This window comes from Cuculus canorus, unplaced genomic scaffold (genome assembly GCF_017976375.1).
Source record: "Cuculus canorus isolate bCucCan1 unplaced genomic scaffold, bCucCan1.pri scaffold_71_arrow_ctg1, whole genome shotgun sequence".
NCBI classification, from domain to species: domain Eukaryota; kingdom Metazoa; phylum Chordata; class Aves; order Cuculiformes; family Cuculidae; genus Cuculus; species Cuculus canorus.
Genome location: NW_026527849.1, coordinates 323,309 through 334,270, shown reverse-complemented (window position 1 = coordinate 334,270; position 10,962 = coordinate 323,309). Strand labels below are relative to the sequence as shown.

Sequence of the window (10,962 nt, the reverse complement as noted above, 5' to 3'; positions counted from 1 at the left end):
AACAGGTAAGAGCCCACTGGTCCTTCAGAGCTGCCTTCCCTCCCAGTTAGAGGTCCCAGACCAAAGCCATCACAGCTGGCTGCCAGCTCTCCCTGTTCCCCCATCTTGCCCACACCGCTGCCTTCTGCAGGACTGTGGAGGATGCCCAAAAGGCGAAGGAGGTGGAGGCTGTACCTGGAGCCGTCTGCAGTCGCTACCTTCTCCTGCGAGGCAGCTGCCTGCTGCAGGGCTCCTGTGGAGGTGGCCATCTGCCTGCAAGCAAAAAGCACTCTATGTGGGAGAGCCCATTCCCTTTCCCTGGGCAGCGTCTGCTCTGGCTCACACCTCCTGCCCTTTAAATGCAGCTGCATGTCTGCAATTCGCTTCTGAGTCCCATTCATTGCACGAGTCTGAACCTGTGTCAGTGTAAACCCAAACCGGAGAAGGTGGTTTGCCTGGAACTAAGAGGAGTGAAGGGGGAATGAAGGCAGGAATGAGGAGCACAGTGGGAGCCCGTGGGGGTGCACTGATCCAGCACAGCTCTGCGGGAGCTCCTGCTCAGAGGAGGGGGTTTGGAGCATGGTTCTGGTTTTGGTTCCCTGCTGTTCTCGGCTGAATGCCTCTCCTTGCAGGAGGTTGTCTCACACCTCCCTGCAAGTGGACCCCATCCGTGAGGGAACCTCGCCCTCTCCACTGCAGGGGCACCGTGGCCAGAGCAGACACACGCAGCATCGTACCTTACAGACGGCCTCCTCGCTGGCCGGTGCTTCACTGTGGAGGCCACTGAGGGCTGGTAAGCTCCAAAGACAAAATCCTCCTCCTTACAACCCTCTTCCTTCTCTGCTCAGACAAGCAGCCTGGAGTTAGCACCCAGAGGAGCAGCCAGCCGTAAAGACACCAGCTCTCCTCCTCCCCTGCAATTCCCACAGGGATCACTGTCTCTGGGAAAACACAGTGTAGCTGGGAAAAGTGCCTTTTTATTGGGAATCAGCCCATGACAGGAGGCAATTGAGTTATGGCTACGGTGCGAACGCTCCCAGGCTGCCTCAAGGGCAGAGGACACCACTTTTGCATCAGTCTCCTTGCCCCTGCGCTCACCAGGAGCCCCTCAGCAACCCTGCCCACACCACAGAAAGAGTCTTTCACCTGCAAGGGCATCAGAAACCAATCCCGTTCTCCCCGGCGAGTGCTGCCACCTCTGTAGGCCCGCTCAGCATCCCTGGCTGTGCTCACCTGGCTGCTTTTGGTACTTCTTACCCAGTTGGAACTCTTTACGGTTTCCCATGACTGACTGTTCCAGGACTTTGGCCATGGAGCCTCGTCCCAGCAACTCGTCCAGCTTGGAGCGGGCTGGCCGCAGCTCCTCTCTGTTGGGGACACAGTGGCAGATGGGTTTGTCCAAGAGGCAGGGCTGCCCCTTTGCCAGGGTGCTCTAGCAAACAAGCCCGCTTTGCACATTTCTGGGACCCAGGGGCTCCAGCAGCCCCAACTCAGCATGGTGGCACCATCAAAACACACAAGCCCTCCCCTGCTTTACTCCCGCCTGTCTCTTCATTGCACTTACTCTTCCGCCTTCTTTCCCTGCTGCCCATCTCCCTTCAGGCCCACTGTCAAGCCCCAGCGCATTCAGCAGGTCGTCACCATCCTCTTCAAACGTGAACTCCGCCTCCTCCCTCCTGGACAGGGGTCGCGGTGTGCAGGGGTGTCTGGGGTGGCTCTGTGGGTGGGTCACACGGGCAGGGTTTGAGCCAGGAAGGGTTGGTTTTTAGCAACAGATCAAAGCAGCCCTGCCTGCTCTTATCTCTCAGGTCCTTTAACAACATTATTTCTAAACAACTCTTTTCAGTAAGCAATTGTCACAGCAAGTGACAAAGTGACAGTGCCACCACTGCTCTGGTTCTGCAGCCACACACCCATTGATGGAACACTGCTGGGTGTCGCTCACACCAGGGGTTTTACTCAAGGAGCTTTCTAGCTCACAAGTTTCCAGTGAGGTTGTTCCCGGCCCCCTTCCCCTAAGAGGTCCCGCTGCAGCCATGTGCCTTAGGTCCTTGCTCTAACCCACCAGCTGCTACTTGTGTCATCTCTGCAGCAGAGCGGGTTTTTCTTGGGGTGAATGGTGATTTTAGGGGACTATCAGACCCACTGGCATTCCTGCTGCAGGAACAAGAGGGCTGAGGGCCTGTAAGACAGCCACAATGCAGCTGGATGCCAACCGGGAGGTGCCCAGTTGGGCTTTGGTGTGGACTAGTGATGCTCTCACCCGCCCCCAATCCTGATCCAGGAAAACTTGTTTCTCATTTAGTAGCGTCTAAAATGGGCTGGATGAGATCAAAGGTAAGATATGAGCCCCCACTCCCAAGAAAAATAAGGTCAGTTCTGTAACCTGGGGTACACGGGAAATAGGAAGCACCCAGTGAGCTGCGTTTGCAATGAACCCCATTACCACAAGCGACCTACACTGGTTAACAAAAGACGCGGACTATGTGGCTTTCAGTTCAATGTTTGGACATCACACAAACTAATCCAGGCTGCGATTCATTTAATACAAAGAGGAAGCATTGAGCAGCCCTGTTTACCCTTCTCTTTGCTCCGCTCTGTTTTTCTCTCAGAGATGCTTTTAGCGCCTGTTGGGGCTGGCTTGTTGGGAGATCCCGCTCCTCGTCATGATAAGTGTTCTACCAAAGGATCACGTGAATTTGAGAATCACCCCATAGGGGGCAGGAGAAGTGAATAATATTGACAACCACCAAAATAAAACAAAACCAACGTTATTTAGAACTGTTCTGAGCAAATCCAAGCACCGCTCCCCGCCGTTGTGCATGAGGGGACAGGAGCCCAAAGCCATGAACGCAGGTTTTGTAGGGACCTGTGTGATACCCTGGAGTTTCCCTGAACTTCAGACACTCAAGAACTACACTTCTGTTCATTTTTGCCATATATCTTTCTCCTAGAAGAAAATAATTCAAAATTTGGATGTTTTAACACTTGAACATTGTTTAGGCAAGAAAAATGGGAGAAAAAAAGCCCCACCTAGATCCCCTACAGTCCATTAGTGATTTTAACAGATGTGGATCTTGAATACAGAGCAGGCTTTGACAACCTAGACCCCAGGTGTCAGGACACCAGACTCCCTGCTTTGGAAGTGGGAACAGACTCCCTCTTTGATCCGAAGGTATCCAAGTGCTACGGAGTCATTGAAAACCAAAGCACAGGTGAAAAAGCAAACGTGCTCAGGACCTCATCCCCCCAGCTCTGTCGTGGGGACAGCCTCAAAGAGCTGTCATTTTGTTCTCTTTCGGTCACCTTTACGGGATTAGATTTGCACTGGCATGGCAGGTGGGGAGGACTCTTTCTCATTAACCAGCCAAGGTTTCAGTTAACAGAGGGGGCAAGACACAGGCAGAAAGCAAGGGCAGAGCCTGCAGCTGCCCCCACACATCTTTGTGCTGACGTGAAGTGAGATTTAAGTTAAATTTCTTGTACTGTCGGGAAGCAGCAGGGGATGACAGTGGCTTCTCCTCCCTTGCAGGCGCAGGCTCTCCTGGAAGGAGACGGCCACAGCGCTCAGAGACAAGTCCTGGGCAGAGACGCCCCCTCCACCTGGCTGCAGGTCACTCTTTGGGTGGCAAGCCCTCTAAAAGCCCATACTGTGACACAGAGTGCCCCTACAGCCCTACCTGGTGGGAATCCCTCTGCAGGGGCCTCCTGGCAAGCAAAGGAGAAAAAGGCCTGGGAAGAGCAGGGCACTTCAGGGAGGAGCATATCTTAAATGCAGTCCTTGCAGCTCTCCTTCCTCGCAGCCCACATCAGAAATGCTTTGCTGTACCGGGGAACTGGGCAGCGGTGTTTGGTGGGAGACAGCCGTGCGGCCGTTGCTGCTGCTGTGCTGTCAGTGATGTTATGCAGCATGGCAAAGAGTCTGGGCCAGGGATCACCCAAGGGACCACTCATGACCAGGAATAACATTCACCCAAAAGGGATCAGGAAACGGATTTTAGAGAACAAATCCGCTTTTTGTTTCCTATCCCAGATAAAATAATCCTTGCTCATTTGCAACCAGGCTGTGAAAGAAGAGTAGGACCTCATTTTTACCTTTCTCATGAGTTGGTGGTTTCCCAGCTCCTTCCCAAGGAGTCGTGCTTCCCAGCACCTTCACGCTTGTCTTTCCGTGGCCCAGAACTGGGTTTCGATATTCCCAAGAGATCGGCTTCCATCTCCTCTATATCCTGCAAAGCAACGAGGACAAGGAGAGGCACAGGGTGAGAGCTGCTCCCTCCCTTGTGGAGGCCAGAGGCCAAGGCTGCAGCGCTGCTGGGGGCGAGGTGGGGATGCTGATGCGCTCACCTTCAGGGTCTGCAGCACAGCCTGTGTCGTCCGCGTCGGAGGCACCGGATCCCTGCGTGCCAGGGAGGGGAGAGATCAGAGATGAGCACACTTCAGAAACCCCTCATCCCTTGCTCCAGCCCCTGCTTTTCCTCATTTTATGAGACGGAAAGAACACATGACGACCTCCTTGTGTGTCCTCACTGAAACCCCCCTGTGCCTCGATGCCTCTGCTGACATCCTGCTTGCCTCTGGGATCAGTGTTAGGACATCCAAGGACCTTTGCTTTAGCTGAGGGTACTTTCCTATGACACTTTATCCAATGGGTGCCCTGGCTTCGATCCGTGTCATCCAGAGCACCTGGAAGCCCTCCTCCCACCAGCCACCCACTCACCCACCCCACAGTGATGCCAGAAAGGGGTTATCTCTTCAGCTGCCTTCACGGATCATCCCTGATATCCCACTGACTCGGACGGGATGACACCAGGGCAAGCTTGGCTCAGCTCAGATCCAGCCCTCAGGACACCCAGGCTCCTCTCCCCGAATTTGGGCTTACCTCTGCAGCTCCGGTGTCCTCTTGCAGGGAGTTTGCCTGATGAAATCATCCTTCAGAAAGGACCTGTGACACAAGCCTGGTGGTCAGCAGCACCGCACCAGGACTTGGCGAGGGCACAGGGAGACACAGGGGTGGGAGAAGGAAGGGACCAGATGGGCACACCCAGCAGCCGAACCACATAACATGGACAATGCATTTCAAATAGCACCAGGATGAGAGATGGCATCACTAGGACTGCTGTATTTAAGCGTCACTTGTTATAAGGGAGATTTACAGAAGATGGACAGGGGCTGGGGGAACTCAACCCATGCAGGAAAGCTTCAGGCTCTGTGCTCCCAGCTCCCAAACGCATCACAGACAAACTTGCTTTCCCAGGCAAAGGAGAAGCTAAGGACGGGGCAAGGGCAGAAGGACCTGGGGAGCACAGAGAGATCTCAAAGTGGGAGAGGCTGTGTCTGAAAAGCACTCACTTCTTGCTGGCCTGCACGCTAGTGCTCTGGGCCCTTCCACCCAGCTGGGAAGCTCTGGTGGGTTTAGCAGGGGCTTCATCTGGAAACAAAACAGGGAGAGATTAGGATATTAGACACAGGCATAATCTGGCCCAGGCACTCCAAAGGGGGATTTGCTGTCTTCTCATGGACCACAGAGTCTTATAATCAGAGACAACCTTTACTTTGCCTCCCCAAACTGACATCCAACCTATTCAGTGGCCTCTGACTCTGGGAAATCCTGCTCTCCGCTCTGCTCTCTGCTTCAACCCCCCCTCACAATTACAGCCCCTGTATGTTGCAGATAAAAGATCCAGCTTCAGTTAGTCAGAAACAGGGTTTCTTTATCAAGCGAGCCAGCTGTGCTCCATTCCGTGAGTTGCTGCCCACCGGCAGCATGGAATTTGTGTGCCCCAGAGACCCTGGGCAACCGTGAAAGCTCTGCTTCAGTGTCAGGGGCTGCAAGCAGTTGGGGAACAGGTGAAGGGAAGAACTGAAATAAATGCATGCATTCTCCCCTGGATTTGGGAAAGCTCACAAGAAAGGAATACAAGAGCCCAGAAGCAAATCCACTGGATGTGAGAGGTAGGTGAATATCCTGGTTCAGGAACGACACTATGCACTCAGCTGCAGCTTTCAGACAAGGAACATGAATGTTTCAGTAGCCAGGACTGCTACCTGATCGCAGCGTCCTCCTCCTCTGTCCCACACATTCCCAGCAGATCAAAGCACCCATGCACAGCAAAAGGGAAGCATGCAAGTGTACATACCGCCAAAATCTCTCTTGAGTTTTGCAGCCTATGGAGAAAGAGAAATTCCCTCGTTAGAAAACAAAGCAAGTCTGACCTGGACTTTCTCAAAACACTAATGCCAGAGGAAGGTTCCTTCAGAGAATCCCACAAGGAGCCACAAAGCCACACTGTTCAGAAAGTGGCCTGTGAGACACAGAGGAACCACTGAGATCCATACAACTGGAGAGACACTGGCGAGCACAGCCCATCCAGCTTCCCAACAGAGGTGCCAGAGCATCACATTGGGATTTCACAGGCAGCATCATACTTTATCCCACTTACCATGGCAGGATCCCAGCCTCCCCTTGCTCCAGCAAGTCCGTTTACAGATTCTCCCCACGTCCAGTTTGCAGGGGATCAACACCGCGGGTCACACTCACGTCAACCTCCTACCTGCAGGGACAGGAGGAATTCTCAATCTGCCGTTAACCAAACTTCCCTGTCCCGCCTGGGGCCGCTCTCCCGCTCTAACAAAAGGCTCTGTCTCCCGGTTCCCCAAAGCAGCCCTGCAGCGGTTCACGTGGGGACCGGCACCCCGACACTAAGGAACCGCTCTGCAGATCCCGGGCGGGGACAAACCGCCCGCGCCGCGCCGGGAGCGGCTCCTGCCCTGCCCCGAACTGGAAAACGCCCGAGAGAGCACAGGAGCCACACATCCCCTTACCGCGGCAGCCGAAGCACCTCGGACCCCGCGCGCAGAGACCGGTTCTGCGGGTAGCCCCTGCCCCGCCCCCTGCCCCCACCCCGTGCCCTGCCCCCACCCCCTGCCCCTGCCCTCACCCCGTGCCCTGCTCCTGCCCTGCCCCTGCCCTGCCTCCTCCCCCTGCCTCCTGCCCTGCCCCTGCCCTGCTCCTGCCCTGCCCCCTGCCCCTGCCCTGCTCCTGCCCTGCTCCTGCCCTGCCCCTGCCCTGCTCCTGGCCTGCCCCCACCCCCTGCCCCTGCTCCTGCCCCTGCCCTGCTCCTGCCCCTGCCCGCGCCCCCATCCCTTAAAACAGTAAAGAAGTCACCCCAATGCCAGGTGATATTTAAAAAATCCAGATATTTTGCTTCCATTTAGGAACATCACGTCTATTTCACACTACAGCCAGGCAGGAAAAAAACACAAGCCGAGCCAAAGGGTATCCCACACATGACAGAACTAAGGTACTTGGCATTCAGACTGCTCTGTCACCACTCCAGTAGTTTCTCCCAGGCAGCTTTGCTCATCCCTTCTGTGGCTTTACAACCGCAGACAACATTCCCTCCTCGGCTGCTGCATCTATGGCTGCTTGTTCTACCGTGCACTGTATGCCCCTGGCCTACAAGGTCTGGGCACATCAGGGACCAGCGACCAGGGAGGAGTGTTTGTTTCAAGTGTTCCTCTTGTTTGGGGAGTTGCTGTTGTTTGTGGGGAGTGAGTGGGGGGTGGGTGTTGAGGAGGGAGCAGTTTTAGCGACCTTTTTGTTCTTGTCATTTCATTAAAAGCCATTGTTTCTCCAGAGCCTTTCCATGTCTGCATGGAGTGGGCAGGGAGTGCAGGGGCACAGCTCCCCAGAGGGCCAAAAGCATCGCCCGGCCCACATCGCATCCCCCCAGCCCCGAAGGGCACGGAGCTGCCCCAGGGCTCAGCCAGCAGCAGCCGGGCAGGCAATCCTGGGGGGGACGGGGACTCCCCTGGCCCCTGCCCCAGGCCGAGCAGCCCTTTGGCAGGGGAGCCAGGACAGATGCGGCCCTGCAGGACTCACGGACACGGCCCCACGCCCAAAGCACCGCTGACCCCCGCCACCCTGGCCATCCATCCTCCCACCCCGGGCTCTGGCTGCTCCCCATCACCCCACCGCGGCCCCACGGCAGCCCCTTAGGCAGCTCCTCCAGGCTGCCCCACGGCAGGAGGGCACAGGTCTCAGGGAATGATGGGGGCACCACAGCAGAGGCCTCCCCCCAGCCCGGGCAGATGACAGCACGGCTGATGGTGCTGGAGTCCCTCCAGGCCCCGGCAGGCACGGCGGCACTTGCTTTCCCACGCTGTCTGCCCAGCGCAGCCACTTGCACTCCTGCCCAGGACGAGATGAGCCAAAGGGAGTGAAGCCCCCGCACCCCAACTACACAGTTCAAGCCAGTGCACAACTCCGAGAACACCAAAGCTAACGAGCGCTCGGGCGGTTCCAGGCCTTTACTCTCCACTCTCCCTCCCCAACAGCTCAGCCCTGGGGGCTCTTGCCCAGCCGCCTCCTCCCCTTGCCTCCTCCCTGGTTGGGCTGGGGTAGCTCGCTGCAGGACTGACCTTCGCTGGAGACGGCGGCTCCGAATCCAGAAAATCGGTCACACTCACGGGTCACACTCACGTCAACCTCCTACCTGCAGGGACAGGAGGAATTCTCAATCTGCCGTTAACCAAACTTCCCTGTCCCGCCTGGGGCCGCTCTCCCGCTCTAACAAAAGGCTCAGTCTCCCGGTTCCCCAAAGCAGCCCTGCAGCGGTTCACGTGGGGACCGGCACCCCGACACTAAGGAACCGCTCTGCAGATCCCGGGCGGGGACAAACCGCCCGCGCCGCGCCGGGAGCGGCTCCTGCCCTGCCCCGAACTGGAAAACGCCCGAGAGAGCACAGGAGCCACACATCCCCTTACCGCGGCAGCCGAAGCACCTCGGACCCCGCGCGCAGAGACCGGTTCTGCGGGTAGCCCCTGCCCCGCCCCCTGCCCCTGCCCTGCTCCTGCCCTGCCCCTGCCCTGCCCCCTGCCCCTGCCCTGCCCCCACCCCCTGCCCCTGCTCCTGCCCCTGCCCTGCTCCTGCCCCTGCCCGCGCCCCCATCCCTTAAAACAGTAAAGAAGTCACCCCAATGCCAGGTGATAATTTAAAAAATCCAGATATTTTGCTTCCTTTTAGGAACATCACGTCTATTTCACACTACAGCCAGGCAGGAAAAAAACACAAGCCGAGCCAAAGGGTATCCCACACATGACAGAACTAAGGTACTTGGCATTCAGACTGCTCTGTCACCACTCCAGTAGTTTCTCCCAGGCAGCTTTGCTCATCCCTTCTGTGGCTTTACAACCGCAGACAACATTCCCTCCTCGGCTGCTGCATCTATGGCTGCTTGTTCTACCGTGCACTGTATGCCCCTGGCCTACAAGGTCTGGGCACATCAGGGACCAGCGACCAGGGAGGAGTGTTTGTTTCAAGTGTTCCTCTTGTTTGGGGAGTTGCTGTTGTTTGTGGGGAGTGAGTGGGGGGTGGGTGTTGAGGAGGGAGCAGTTTTAGCGACCTTTTTGTTCTTGTCATTTCATTAAAAGCCATTGTTTCTCCAGAGCCTTTCCATGTCTGCATGGAGTGGGCAGGGAGTGCAGGGGCACAGCTCCCCAGAGGGCCAAAAGCATCGCCCGGCCCCACATCGCATCCCCCCAGCCCCGAAGGGCACGGAGCTGCCCCCAGGGCTCAGCCAGCAGCAGCCGGGCAGGCAATCCTGGGGGGGACGGGGACTCCCCTGGCCCCTGTGTTGGAAAATGTTAATTTAGCTGAAGAGTTAGAGTTTAATTAAGTAAGACTAGAATTATAGGTTATGTAGATTGTATTTGGCAATTGATATGTATTGTATTTAGCCTTTAACTTCGTTGATCTTTATAGTTAAGTTTGTGCCGACTTCGTTTGTTTCTGTAGACAGTGACAGTTTTCTCACAGACCACATATAACCTTCACAAGTATGATATTAGGGAGTGCTTAGAAAGAATGTACTAACAACCTTATCCGAGCAGAGCCTACGCTTTCACTAACAACCTTATCTGAACACAGTCTACATTTGTGAAGGCCAGAAGCATACCAAGGGCAGTTAACCGAAGATAAAGAAATGCAGGTGTCCATAAATGATGAGACAATTTTCGAATACATATGCATGAAAAATGATGTAATCTGTTGAATATACATTAGATTATGAAACACTTTAGGATTAAATTGCGGACGCGCCGAGATGGTCTTGGAACCTGATTTGGGTATACCCCAGGTTCCCGGGGCCTCGAAATAAAGCACCACATATAACCTACCTGGACTGGTTATGTGTCTGTCTCTACGCTAACAGTTTTGGCGACCACGAAGGGACTTCGTGGGCATTGCTGAGGCGGCCCGCATCGATCTCGCTCCAGCCGGCACCGAGTGATTCTCGGGGAGCTCCATCGACTGCAGCCGACCTCCGCTGCCCCCGACGGACCTGGGCTATCGGTAAGACACGGTGCTTTATCGGGAATGGTACCAACTTTGTCGGGTCTTCTGCCTAATTGGGAGTAGTGCTAAATTTTCCTACGGGTCCTGTGCCCAAATCGGAAAGGTACCATATTTTCTGAATCTGTCTGGTAAAAGCCTGCCTGTTAGACGCGGCGAAAGCTACGCTTGGTTGGGCTAGGGAGCTCCAGAGGAAAGCCTAGGCGCCGTCCGTAAGACAGCAGCGAAAGCTCTGCAGGTTCGGCATCAGTGATCTGTTCTGCATTCTCAGTATTAGTGATCTGTTCTGTATTTTCAGTAATCTGTATTATTTGTTACCTGTATCATTCCTACTCTGTATTATTCGTTTTGCAGGTTCGGCAACAGTGTTCTGATCTTGTATTTTTCAGTAATCTGTATTATTTGTTACGTGGAAGTTCGTTTAGTTTGTTGTTTGGTAGCTGGTCTGGACTTGTTATAAAATGCCACCGATACCTAAGTCATCACCGTTAGGGTGTATTCTGATGCATTGGAAAGAGGGGCAGTTTGGGCAAGAAATGCGAAAAAGGAAATTGGTTGAGTATTGTAATGTATGGTGGACACAGTATGATTTAGAGGGTCAGGTTCGTTGGCCTGAGAAATGGAACTTT

General features: G+C 55.1%; 1 protein-coding gene across 3 annotated transcripts in view; it reads right to left on the bottom strand.

The window, feature by feature from the left end:
• Window positions 1–4,908: 4,908 nt before the first annotated feature.
• LOC128850783 (transmembrane and coiled-coil domain-containing protein 4-like) overlaps window positions 4,909–10,962 on the bottom strand; it is a 33,973-nt gene continuing 27,919 nt past the window's right edge. Inside the window, exons 8-11 of one of the 3 annotated variants that reach the window (XR_008448074.1) lie at window positions 6,423–6,533; window positions 6,120–6,147; window positions 5,332–5,410; window positions 4,909–4,924 (exon numbers count right to left, since the gene is read on the bottom strand). The gene's annotated coding sequence lies outside the window, so the exon portion shown is untranslated. Of the gene's footprint in view, window positions 4,925–5,331; window positions 5,411–5,536; window positions 6,148–6,422; window positions 6,534–8,403; window positions 8,478–10,962 lie in introns of those variants that run through there. The other 2 variants (XR_008448073.1, XR_008448072.1) reach the window with 2 other exon arrangements.